Raw genomic sequence first — 11,428 nt, 5'->3', positions numbered from 1 at the left:
GGCATAAGGTGGAGAAACACAAAAAGTCCAAACTAACAGAACCGTGACACTCTCAGAACGTCTCTCTCTCTCTCTCTCTCTCTCTCTCTCGCTCTCTCGCTCTCTCTCTCTCTCTTCCCCTTTAAACGGGGAGGTACTCTAGTGTTTCTCCGCTGCCTGTGCTCAGAGACATGTCGGAAACCTCCCACGAGGGGCCCCGTGTAATTCGATGCATGCTGTTAAAGCTTAGAGTATATTGTCTTCTCTTGCTTATGAAGCCTCCACCCACCGGCCCACCCTACATTTAGCGGATCATGTGACCGTGGTAAGTCATTTGCAAGTACAACAGTTCTCTGTGAGCTCCCATTCATTTCCTGAGAACTGCCCTGAGCAGCTGAGAGGAGCAGAGAGGGGAGGGAGTCACACACAGTGAGAGAGAGAGTGAGAGAGTGAGAGACAGACAGACAGAGAGGACTGTATAAGGAAGACAGTTTCTGTCGCTCTGCAGCTCCTGGTCAGGTCTGTGTATGTTTTATTCTCTTTCGCTTTTTCTCGCTGTTTTTCTTTTCTTTTCTTCTTTGAATACTTCTGTCTCGCTTGTTTGTCTGTGCTCCGTGCATCTTGTTCAGCTGTCACTGTAGAGTTACGCTAAAAAAAAAGACAAGTCTGATGCTGTCCAGCCTTCTAAAATAATCGTACAATGCAGGTGGTCAAAAACATGATTAAAAAAAGCATGATGTCATTTTTTTTTTTCCCCCGTGTTGTCCACTGAGTTTGAAATATGTAGTGTGCAATGCACAGTATAAATGTACTGTAAAGTGGTTTGAAGTGTCTCAGTAGAGTTTTATTATTTCTCTGGTTCATTAGGTGTGTGTGTGTATTTTGGAGAAGGTTTAGTTAAAGTTAAAGACAAAGTGGTTTTCTGGGTTAAATATTGACACACTGTCAGAGTAGTGTATGCGAGGAAAGTGAGCCCGGAGGTTTCTGAGCAGCCACTGTTCCACTCTCAAAAAAGTTTCATCCCCCCTTTCGGCATGAAAGCATGAGCGTAAGTGAGTGCGAGCGCGTATGAGTGCGTTTGCCGATGGCACGTGTATCTCTGAAGCGATGACAGGCTTCCCGGTGAGTGGAGTTACCGTGGTGACAAACTGGGGTAGGAATCAGAGACTCAAGTGGTGGAGGAAGGACAGCGAGGGGGCGGGAGGCAAGCGTTCGTATGTGTGTGCCGGGGTGTTGCATGGGTGGTGTCGTGGATGTCATCTGCTCCTCAAGGAACAGTCATTGGTATTGATGGCTGGCTGTCAGTGGCGGGCTCCTGGTCTGTGGGCTGGCCCGTGGCTGTTCTTTTCAATTACGCCAGACCTCCGCAACTGACAGCGAAGGCATTTGTTCACGGAGAGAGTGGTGTGGAGGTCGATGTGCATTTGTGTGTGTGCAATTTTATGTGGAGGTTGGATTCCTTATGTGTGTGTGTACTTTGGTACTGTGTCCTGATCTGTGTGACTCTTCACAGTGCTAATGTTGGTCACTCAGCCTTAAACTGTGAGGCAGCCACTGCTGCTTAAGGCTATTCTGCCAGAGAGATGAGGTTATTTAATGCTTTTCTGGTTAAGACCCTTGATTCAGGACACACTGAGTATATGTGTGTGTATTGCCCAAAACGCTAGTAAACTATACTATTGCTGCTGATACTATAGGTCATGTTGACCAAAAATGGTATTTAATGGCACTTAGTAACGTACCATTATTGTTGTTATTATTGTATATATTGTTAAATTTTTTTGGTTAAAGGTTTAAATAATGCCTCAAATTGCTCAGGAGAGTACTAAGTGACCAATTTACGGTTTTCACCTGGCAGACCATAAAACGGGTGGAGTAAAAATCTCTTAGATTTACATTGAAAGAGGGATCTTTGAAGGAGCGTTTCTTTGAGGTGGCCTCTCATGTCTTGGGTCAGTAAGTAACCACCTAGCAACCACACAGAACACCTTAGCAACTGCATAGCAACATACTACAAACCACTCAGAACATCCTTAGCAACCGCAACCAAAGCCCTGGCAACCACCCAGAATACCCTAGCATTGTGGCAGTCAGTTTTGCACAGCAGGGAGCTCTTACATTCTTTAGAGAATCAAATGGATCAGTTTTTTATTTTAGCATGTCTATGTTGGTGTTCAAATCTACATTAATTTATAACTGTTCATGTTTCAAATGTGTTCTATTACTAATATATATATATATATATATTAGGGCTGTCAAAAGATTAATCGCGATTAATCGCATCCAAAATAAAAGTTTGTGTTTACATAATATATGTGTGTGTACTGTGTATAATTATTTTGTATATATCAATACACACACATGCATGTATATATTTAAGAAATATTTGCATACATATACTGTATATATTTATATATAATTTATATTATATATAAATATATATTTTTTATATATAAATTACACATTTTTCTTAAATATATACAAGCATGTGTGTGTATTGATATATACAAAATAATTATACACAGTACACACATATATTATGTAAACACAAACTTTTATTTTGGATGCGATTAATCGCGATTAATCTTTTGACAGCCCTACTATATATATACAGTGAGGAAAATAAGTATTTGAACACCCTGCTATTTTGCAAGTTCTCCCACTTAGAAATCATGGAGGGGTCTGAAATTGTCATCGTAGGTGCATGTCCACTGTGAGAGACATAATCTAAAAAAAAAAAATCCAGAAATCACAATGTATGATTTTTTAACTATTTATTTGTATGATACAGCTGCAAATAAGTATTTGAACACCTGAGAAAATCAATGTTAATATTTGGTACAGTAGCCTTTGTTTGCAATTACAGAGGTCAAACGTTTCCTGTAGTTTTTCACCAGGTTTGCACACACTGCAGGAGGGATTTTGGCCTACTCCTCCACACAGATCTAGATCAGTCAGGTTTCTGGGCTGTCGCTGAGAAACACGGAGTTTGAGCTCCCTCCAAAGATTCTCTATTGGGTTTAGGTCTGGAGACTGGCTAGGCCACGCCAGAACCTTGATATGCTTCTTACAGAGCCACTCCTTGGTTATCCTGGCTGTGTGCTTCGGGTCATTGTCATGTTGGAAGACCCAGCCTCGACCCATCTTCAATGCTCTAACTGAGGGAAGGAGGTTGTTCCCCAAAATCTCGCAATACATGGCCCCGGTCATCCTCTCCTTAATACAGTGCAGTCGCCCTGTCCCATGTGCAGAAAAACACCCCCAAAGCATGATGCTACCACCCCCATGCTTCACAGTAGGGATGGTGTTCTTGGGATGGTATTCATCATTCTTCTTCCTCCAAACACGTTTAGTGGAATTATGATTCTGGATTTTTTTTTTTAGATTATGTCTCTCACAGTGGACATGCACCTACGATGACAATTTCAGACCCCTCCATGATTTCCAAGTGGGAGAACTTGCAAAATAGCAGGGTGTTCAAATACTTATTTTCCTCACTGTATATATATATATATATATATATATATATATATATATATATATAAAATCCAGTACACTGATACTGAACACATGCGTTGTCTTTCTCAACTGTTTACGTTCACTTCACTGTGTTTACGACATTCGTATGTCACGTTCACAGACATAATACTATGTTTGCTAGGATACTTATACCAAGACGGGCATGTAGACAATTTTTGTGTGAATTTGCCCGTTCAAGCGCAAGACTCGAAAGAGAACTCAATATTTGCGTTGCTGTCTGAGACGCGGCTTTCTGTGTGCGCGCTATATATGTGTAAAGCATGTTGGACACTCTCTGATAAAAAATCCAATCTTTAATTTGATTCATTTGATTCAAGTTTAATTGTTTGACTCTATGGTCCCTGTCAAAAGTGTATTGGAGGATTTTATCGGTGGCTTCGAGATAGCAATCAGCCAGATAGAGGGCTCAATAATGGGACCCAATAATCACAGGACAGCGTATCTGCTTATCACCTCAGCTTTACGTTGCGCTGGAGGATTCCATTAAAACGGTCTCTCCAGCCACACAAGTGGGCCCTGATGGCCATGTGGATCGAGAATTAAAAGGTTAGCACCCTTCTGCTCGAAGGAGCTTCACACAGGTGGGCTGGGCATAGTGAATTATTGATGGAACTTGCCTGAGACTGGACACCTTGCTGAAGGGATTATATGGGAAATCCTCAAAAGACACCCTCAGAACACCCCACCCCAGAGGAAGTGGGCAGGGATTGAAACCCAAACCGGCCCCATCTGTACCAGGCTCAGCCCAGGGGACCCAGGAATGCCCCTGTGGTCTACATAGCTGTCGGCTCCAGCTGATCAAATGTTCAGCTTTGCCCCCAATCCCGCTTTAGTGACAAACAGCTAAAGAGCACACAGCACATTCAGAGCGGACATGTTGAGTTAATGTTGGGTTTGTCACCGGGCCTGTCCAATGACACAGAGAGCGTGTCGGTTTAATGATACCCTTCACTGCACTGATGGATCCAGGTGTGTGTTTTGTGTAGCCAGACTAAACTGAGCGATTCTGTGGTGCATACTACGAAATAGTATGAAAAATAATTTGTCATTCCTTATTGGATCATGACATACAATATGTGTCTGCGCTAAGGCTGGCTTCATGCATGTCTGTGAGTAAACTGAAGCATGTGACAGAAACAGAGTGTGTCCTTCAATGGAGTAATGACTCATAAATGTTTGCCAACTCAGAAAGTAATGTCATGATTGTTTGGTAATACAAGAGGGATGTGGATGCCACTACTCACTCACTTTCTATTTGATTATTTCCAGATTATTTATTCATTTATAATTAATTATTTCAGAAAACTGCTTCAGTCCATTTTTCATTTTAAATATGTTACGATCATACATTGATTTATTATTTATTTATTTCATGAACAATTTTGGGCCGTTTTCCATTTGCGCTAAGAAAAGGGACAATCTGAGATTATCATTAATATTATTTACCTATTTCATTAACAATTTCAGGCCATTTTCCATTTGATTATATGTTTCTAAGTAAGAGGACGATCTGAGATTATCAACGTCTGTGTTTAGTGCCCATACAAAAACTAACTAAGAGAAGAGTAGGTGAAAGAAGGAATTGTGGGTAACTACGTGGGTCTTATGATCTCTCTCTTCCTCCTCATTTCAACATTTCGCTAAGCTGACAAAATGTTCTAGTGTGTCCTCTGGTGTGTTCAACCCTTGACCCTCTTGTCCAGCCCTGGTTTGTTTACTGAAGCTGTGTGTGGTGAGGGGGAGGGATGATTGTTGAACACTCTGGCATAGAAAGCAAGACGTGGAATTCTACATCTACTTCAAGTACACATATTATAAATGACACATGTCACTATTCAGTATCAACAACTCTGGATATACCCTACACTCTTTATTTATGTCATGTATTCAGAGTGGTCTTTTTGGCATGAATATCTGTACTGATGTTTACATAAGCCTCCTTTCAGTTATTAGACATGGTATGGCTCTTCATGACAGTAAGAGAAATCGAAGACGACTAAACCTGCGCTGTACACTATCTATGTGCTGTTCTCTGCCTGTCGTCATGACAACACCGTTAGCACACCTATCTGCCGTCCCTTAACCTAAGATGACTTTTGGGAACTTAATGGAAAAAAATTGAATCAATATAATCCCTCAAAGCGTAACAATACATCCAGGATTTGTTGTGAATTTTTTTTTTTAATTGCTCTGTCAGGGGACTCAGAAACCATCAGTAGGACATTCTGAGATATGCATGAACTTTGTTAGCAGTTTTAGGTCCAGCGATCGGGGGGTTGAGAAATTATGCAAACAACATATGGAGTCAATTACGATCCAAAGGCAAAGCACAGCGTGCATGGCTCAGCTTTGAGAGACTGGAACGTGAGTCTATGTCATATAGTATAACTTCCCTCCGGCGACTAGCTCAGACTCGTACCTGGCACTTAATGTTGGATAAAACGTGGAAAAGTAAACTGAAAAGCAGACGCTGCATGTGAAGCATAAATAGAAATCCAGCTGCTTATTCTATTAAGTGAGGCTATGGGTGCCGGAATGGGTCTTTATTTTATTTTATTTTATTTTATTTTATTTTATTTTATTTTATTTTATTTTATTTTATTTTATTTTATTTTATTTTATTTTATTTTATTTTATTTTATTTATTTTTTTTATTTATTTATTTATTTATTTATTTATTTATTTTTTTTTTTTTTTTTTTTTACACTCTTAACGAAAGGTTCAATCTAAGATTATCCTGAGTATTTATTTTTTATTTTTTATTTTTATTAATTTATTAATTTATTTATTTCAAGATAAGTTTCTGGCCATTTTTCATTTGAAATATGCTCTAAAAATTACAATCTGAGATTATCACAATCATAATTCTTTTATCTATTAATGCCACGAACAACTGCAGGACTTTTTTTCATTTTATATATGTTAGGTTACAGCCTGAGATTATTACAGTCATAAATATGTATTTCTTTATATTTTTATTATATACACATATATATTTATCTATTTATTTATTTGTCACAAACTTTTTTTATTTATTTATTTATCTGGATATGCTCAGACTGGGACCTAAATCTGGATATTAGTAGAAAACGTGGAAAAGTAAACTGAAAAGCAGACACTACATGTGAAGCATGAATATAAACCCAGCTGCTTATTCTATTAAATGAGGCTATGGGTGCCTGAATGGGTCAAATTTCAGGACAAAAACACCCTCATGAGGACTTCCTGTTTTATTTAATGTTCGAGTGAGTTGAACTCTTTTTGCTCTGTAGTTGTTATTTTACTTAATGTGGCAAGAGTGCCGGTTATAGATTTGCAGAAAAAAATAGAGAGTGCAAGCGACTGTGTGCTGTGCTTCGTGCATGTTGTGATAGTGTGTTTTCTTGTTTGGCACAAATGCCATTGCTCAATCAGAGAGCTTGTGTAGGAGGTTCAACAAGAGGATGTGAGCTGTGTAAATATGCACGTTCTGAAACTGTGAATCTGGGTGAATCTGAAATCGTGAATCTGGGAGATTATTATGTAGGTCCATCCTGTTCCCAATGAACCGACCAAAATCCTGCTGGAGTTTAGTTAGCAAACTAGTTGCAGGTAAGTTTGCGTTTGTGCATTGATACCTGGTCTTGTTTATCTCAAATGTATGTATTTATGTGTAGGGGGAGGGGGCCGGTATGCAAGGCATTGAAAAGCTACAGAGAGGCGTCTTAAAGAACCTCTTCACCATTAAGGCTGGAGGATGCAGCCAGCCCCCCCGAGACATGAGGAGTGGGTTATTGTACTGATGATAATACACTCCACCACCTCCACCCACAGACCTCCAACCCTCCTCCCATCTACCTCCGCAAACACTTAACAGACTCAATACGTTGTATAACCTGCACTGCTATACATAGTACGACAGCACTTATTTCCACATGATGTATGGTGAACAGTAGAATGACATGCTATGAATGAAAGGCATGTAGCTGATCTCCTTATATAGCATTGATGACAGTTGTGTAACTGCAAGTGGCATTTTTCAATTGCTATTATTTACAGAAAATCACCAGTCCTGATACAAAAGCGTGTGGTATAACTAGACCTCATTTTCTGAAGAGAATGCGAGTGCTGCTAACCTGTGCTAAGCTAACGATTTTGATGCTAAGGTTTTGCCAGGGCATTGTGCTATACAGTTGCTATGAGTGTTTTTTATAGCTCACTGCTATTCGGTCCCTATGATGTTTTGGGTAATTGCTTACTAGGTTCAGAACCAACCCTTAATGTAAAAAATACTAGTAATGCAAATTGTCATTAATTTAGTTACATAATTGATGTTGGCTGGTCAAACAGACCACTCTCCCAAATTCATATGGTTAATGCGTATTATTATTATTATTGTTGTTATTATTGTTATTATAAATACACTACCGTTCAAAAGTTTTTTTTTTTCAGTAAATTTTTTTTAAAAGAAATTAGTATGTTTATTCAGCAAGGATGCATTAAATTGTTCAAAAGTGACAGTAAAGATATTTATGTTACAAAAGATTACGATTTTAAATAAATGCTGTTCTTTTGAACTTTATATTCATCAAAGTATCCTGAAAAATGTATCACGATCTCCTCAAAATATTACTGCACAACTGTTTTCAACATTGGTGATAATAAGAAATGTTATTGAGCAGCAAATCAGCATATTAGAATGATTTCTGAAGGATCATGTGACACTGAAGACTGGAATAATGATGCTGAAAATTCAGCTTTGCCATCACTGGAATAAATAACATAAAAAATAAAAATAAAAAAAAGAAGTTATTTTACATTCTAATAGTATTTCACAATATTACTGTATTTTTGGTCAAATAAATGCAGCCTTGGTAAACATAAGAGACTTCTTTCATAAACATTAAAACATTTTTACTGAACTAAAGACGTTTGAACAGTAGTGTATAGAATTTGAATGTACATTTTATAAGCATATGAATTAAACATATGAGTTTAGATGAGTAAGTCACACTTTACTGCTGTAAGCATAAAGGTGGATATTTGCCCTAAGCGTCTGACAGTGCACAGCTCGAGTGTGAAACAGTATTGTTGTTTGCTCATCTGTGTGTGATGTTTTCTTTGGATGGAACTTCTACCTTTCCAGCAAACAGAGCCACCCTGCAGTCCACAGCTGGTACGAACACATATGGCCCCTAAAAGTTAGCTTTGGACACCTTTAAATGGATTTACTTGAATGCTGGGGACAGCTGTGAGCATCTTCTTAGCAGGCGTAGGATTTGAGAGGAGGGGCAATCTTCTTAACTGTCAATCACATCACAAGCAATTGTGGTTGGATGACAAAGGGATGTGCATTTCTAATGGGGAGACGTTTTTTTTTTTTCAATTTATGCATTTAAGTAATAGCCAGAGAATAACTTGGCTTTCCCAAATATAGGACTGTTGTACTAGAGCTTATAATTGTAACGGTCAAAAAGTCACACTCTGAGAAAGTGGAGGTTTTTTTTTAACAGCAGTGACATTGCTGACGGTCAAGACTGTCAATGTATTGGTCACATGTCAGTGACAAGACTGATTACAATGGGCTGGGTTCATTAAAAGTGGATTAATGGCATGTGAATCAATGTGACATTACCACTACATGACTACTCGTTAGTCATAATGACTTGTCGAAAGAAAAACAGAGGTTCGATGTTTTTTTTTTGTTTTTTTTTCACTTCTGTGATTACAGTGCAGCATGCTGTAACACAGGCAGTACTTGCTTTCTGTGGACAGACCATTGTCCATTACCATAACATACAGTGTGTAATTTCTTTCTTACTTACCTTTTTAAATAACAGGAAATTTTAGACTATAACAGAATAAAATCTTTACCTTTGTAACTCAAATTCTTTATACAGCTGTTAACTGTCTGTCAAACTGCTATGCATTATATTGCAATTCAGTATAGGAACTAACTCTATACAGCCCTGTAATGCATTATTTTGGATGTGCGCTGACATCATTGTCCACAAGCATTAGTTTGAAGGGTGCAAATGTGCTGCAGAATAATAGTCTTTACAGGTGTTACAAGTGTGAGTTGATGGCGTTTTAGTATTAATAATTTTAGTATTAATTATATCCTATTTCAGTATTTATTAATATTTTGAATGAACTTTTTATTTGTATATATTCTGTTTGTTTGTTTTAAAAATATTTTAAGTTTTAGTATTAGTTTTTAGTTTATTATTTAGTTTATTAGTTATTAGTTTAAACAAAATTTATATTTACCTTTCTATTTAGCTTTCATTTTTATTTCAGTTTTAGTCATTTTAGTGCTTCAATTTAAACCTATTTCAGGTAGTTGCCAAAACAACATTTCTAATTGTATTCATAATGTATAAAACAGATAAGGATTAGCATAAGGATTATTATTTGTTGTCAATAAGTTTTTTTAAGTTTTGTTGCTATATGTAGTAACCATTTGATAAAAATAAAAAAGTCCACTGAATCCACTGGGTTACAATGTTTTTAGAACATCGCTCCGCATTATGCTTAACAACGCCCCTTAGCTGCTCTAAAATACGGCTTCTTGAAGCTTATTCCTCTATTACGTTTTTTAAGTTAAAGTTCTTCATCTAATATTTGTATTTTGTAGCGTGGCTCGTCTCATTGAGACGTGGTCTGGGAACCACATGTTCATTTTCTCGTATTTGAGGCGTGGTTTACGAATGCCCAGAGCCGTTTATTGGGCGCTACGAATGTCTATCAAATGCGCCTGTACGTAGCTCATAGCCAATCGTTTCAATTATACCAGATGACGAATGTAGAGCGACAGAAATTCGACGAGGAAGAAGACGATGGGTCAGAGATTTATGTGTACACGATGGCGTTCAGCGACTAAACTACTTAGAACACTATCTAAGGCTGCATCGAAAGGTAACTTCGCGTCTGCTGCCATGTTGGATCCAAAGATATAAACAAACTGCTTCGGTGTGTCGCATAGACGTCGTCATCGTCTTGCTGCTCCCTCCCCGTTCTGTGATTGGTTCCCTTTTTGAGGGGAAAATCTGGTCCATGGTGTCCAGGCTGCCTAGCAGGGTGAATAAAATCGCGCTGCGCGCAAGGCAGCATGGGGAAACCCAGGCTATGTATTTTGTTTTATTTGAGCTTTATTTCAGTTGCTAAAAATTATTTTTATCAGTCAACAATACTTCTAATACTAAACTAGAAAGGCCCCCGGTTTTCATTTCAGAAATCTGGTCACTTTACAGTACACCAACTGCAGACTTCTGACGTGACACATTCTGAGAAGGAGAGAAAGAAAGCGGGAGCTGTGAGGCATTGCTGGTCAGAGGCAGTTCATTAGCTTTCTTTTCTGAATTGGAGATGAGGTTGGGTTTCCAGTTCCTGTGCAAACTGAGGGCTTGGAGGGAGAAAATGTGGAGTAGGAGCAGCCTATCAGCACATGCACATTCCTTATTGATCCAGCACAGATCATCATCAGCATTTAAGTCCACCTCTCCCCAGCTAAATCCCTCTGCGGTGACCACTCCGCCCATTCCATACCTCTCGGAGCAATTGAGGTTTTTGTGTCAGGTCTATTTTAAAGCATGGACCACTGAGACCACAGCACTTTAACTAAAGGGGGAAGGGAAGAGGTGTGCTAGCACTGGCCAGGGTCTTGTGCAGCCTACAATTTCAGATTATAAGTAGTGTGTATGTAACAGCAGATTTCTTTGTATTTAATGTCAGGTCTAGGCAATATAGCCCCAAAAAAAAAAAATCTCATTATTTAAAATGTTTAATATATTGTTAGAAAATCTTGTTAAAGTAATCGTGCATGTTTTTCACATCCACATTTCCACAAATTGTATTTTGTTAAAATAAAATAATTTTATTCCAAATCTTAAAATCGTTTTATTTTATATTATTTTAAAACTCGGTGTTG

General features: G+C 38.3%; 1 protein-coding gene across 2 annotated transcripts in view; it reads left to right on the top strand.

Moving 5' to 3' along the window:
- Positions 1-205: 205 nt before the first annotated feature.
- klf12b (Kruppel like factor 12b) overlaps positions 206-11,428 on the top strand; it is a 46,327-nt gene continuing 35,104 nt past the window's right edge. The window contains exon 1 of one of the 2 annotated variants that reach the window (XM_084421481.1): positions 206-304. The gene's annotated coding sequence lies outside the window, so the exon portion shown is untranslated. The other variant, XM_084421482.1, reaches the window with a different exon arrangement.

Source organism: Rutilus rutilus (assembly GCF_951802725.1).
Source record: "Rutilus rutilus genome assembly, chromosome: 10".
NCBI lineage: Eukaryota > Metazoa > Chordata > Actinopteri > Cypriniformes > Leuciscidae > Rutilus > Rutilus rutilus.
The sequence above is the reverse complement of the archived record's forward strand: the minus strand, read 5'-3'. Positions and strand labels throughout refer to the sequence as shown.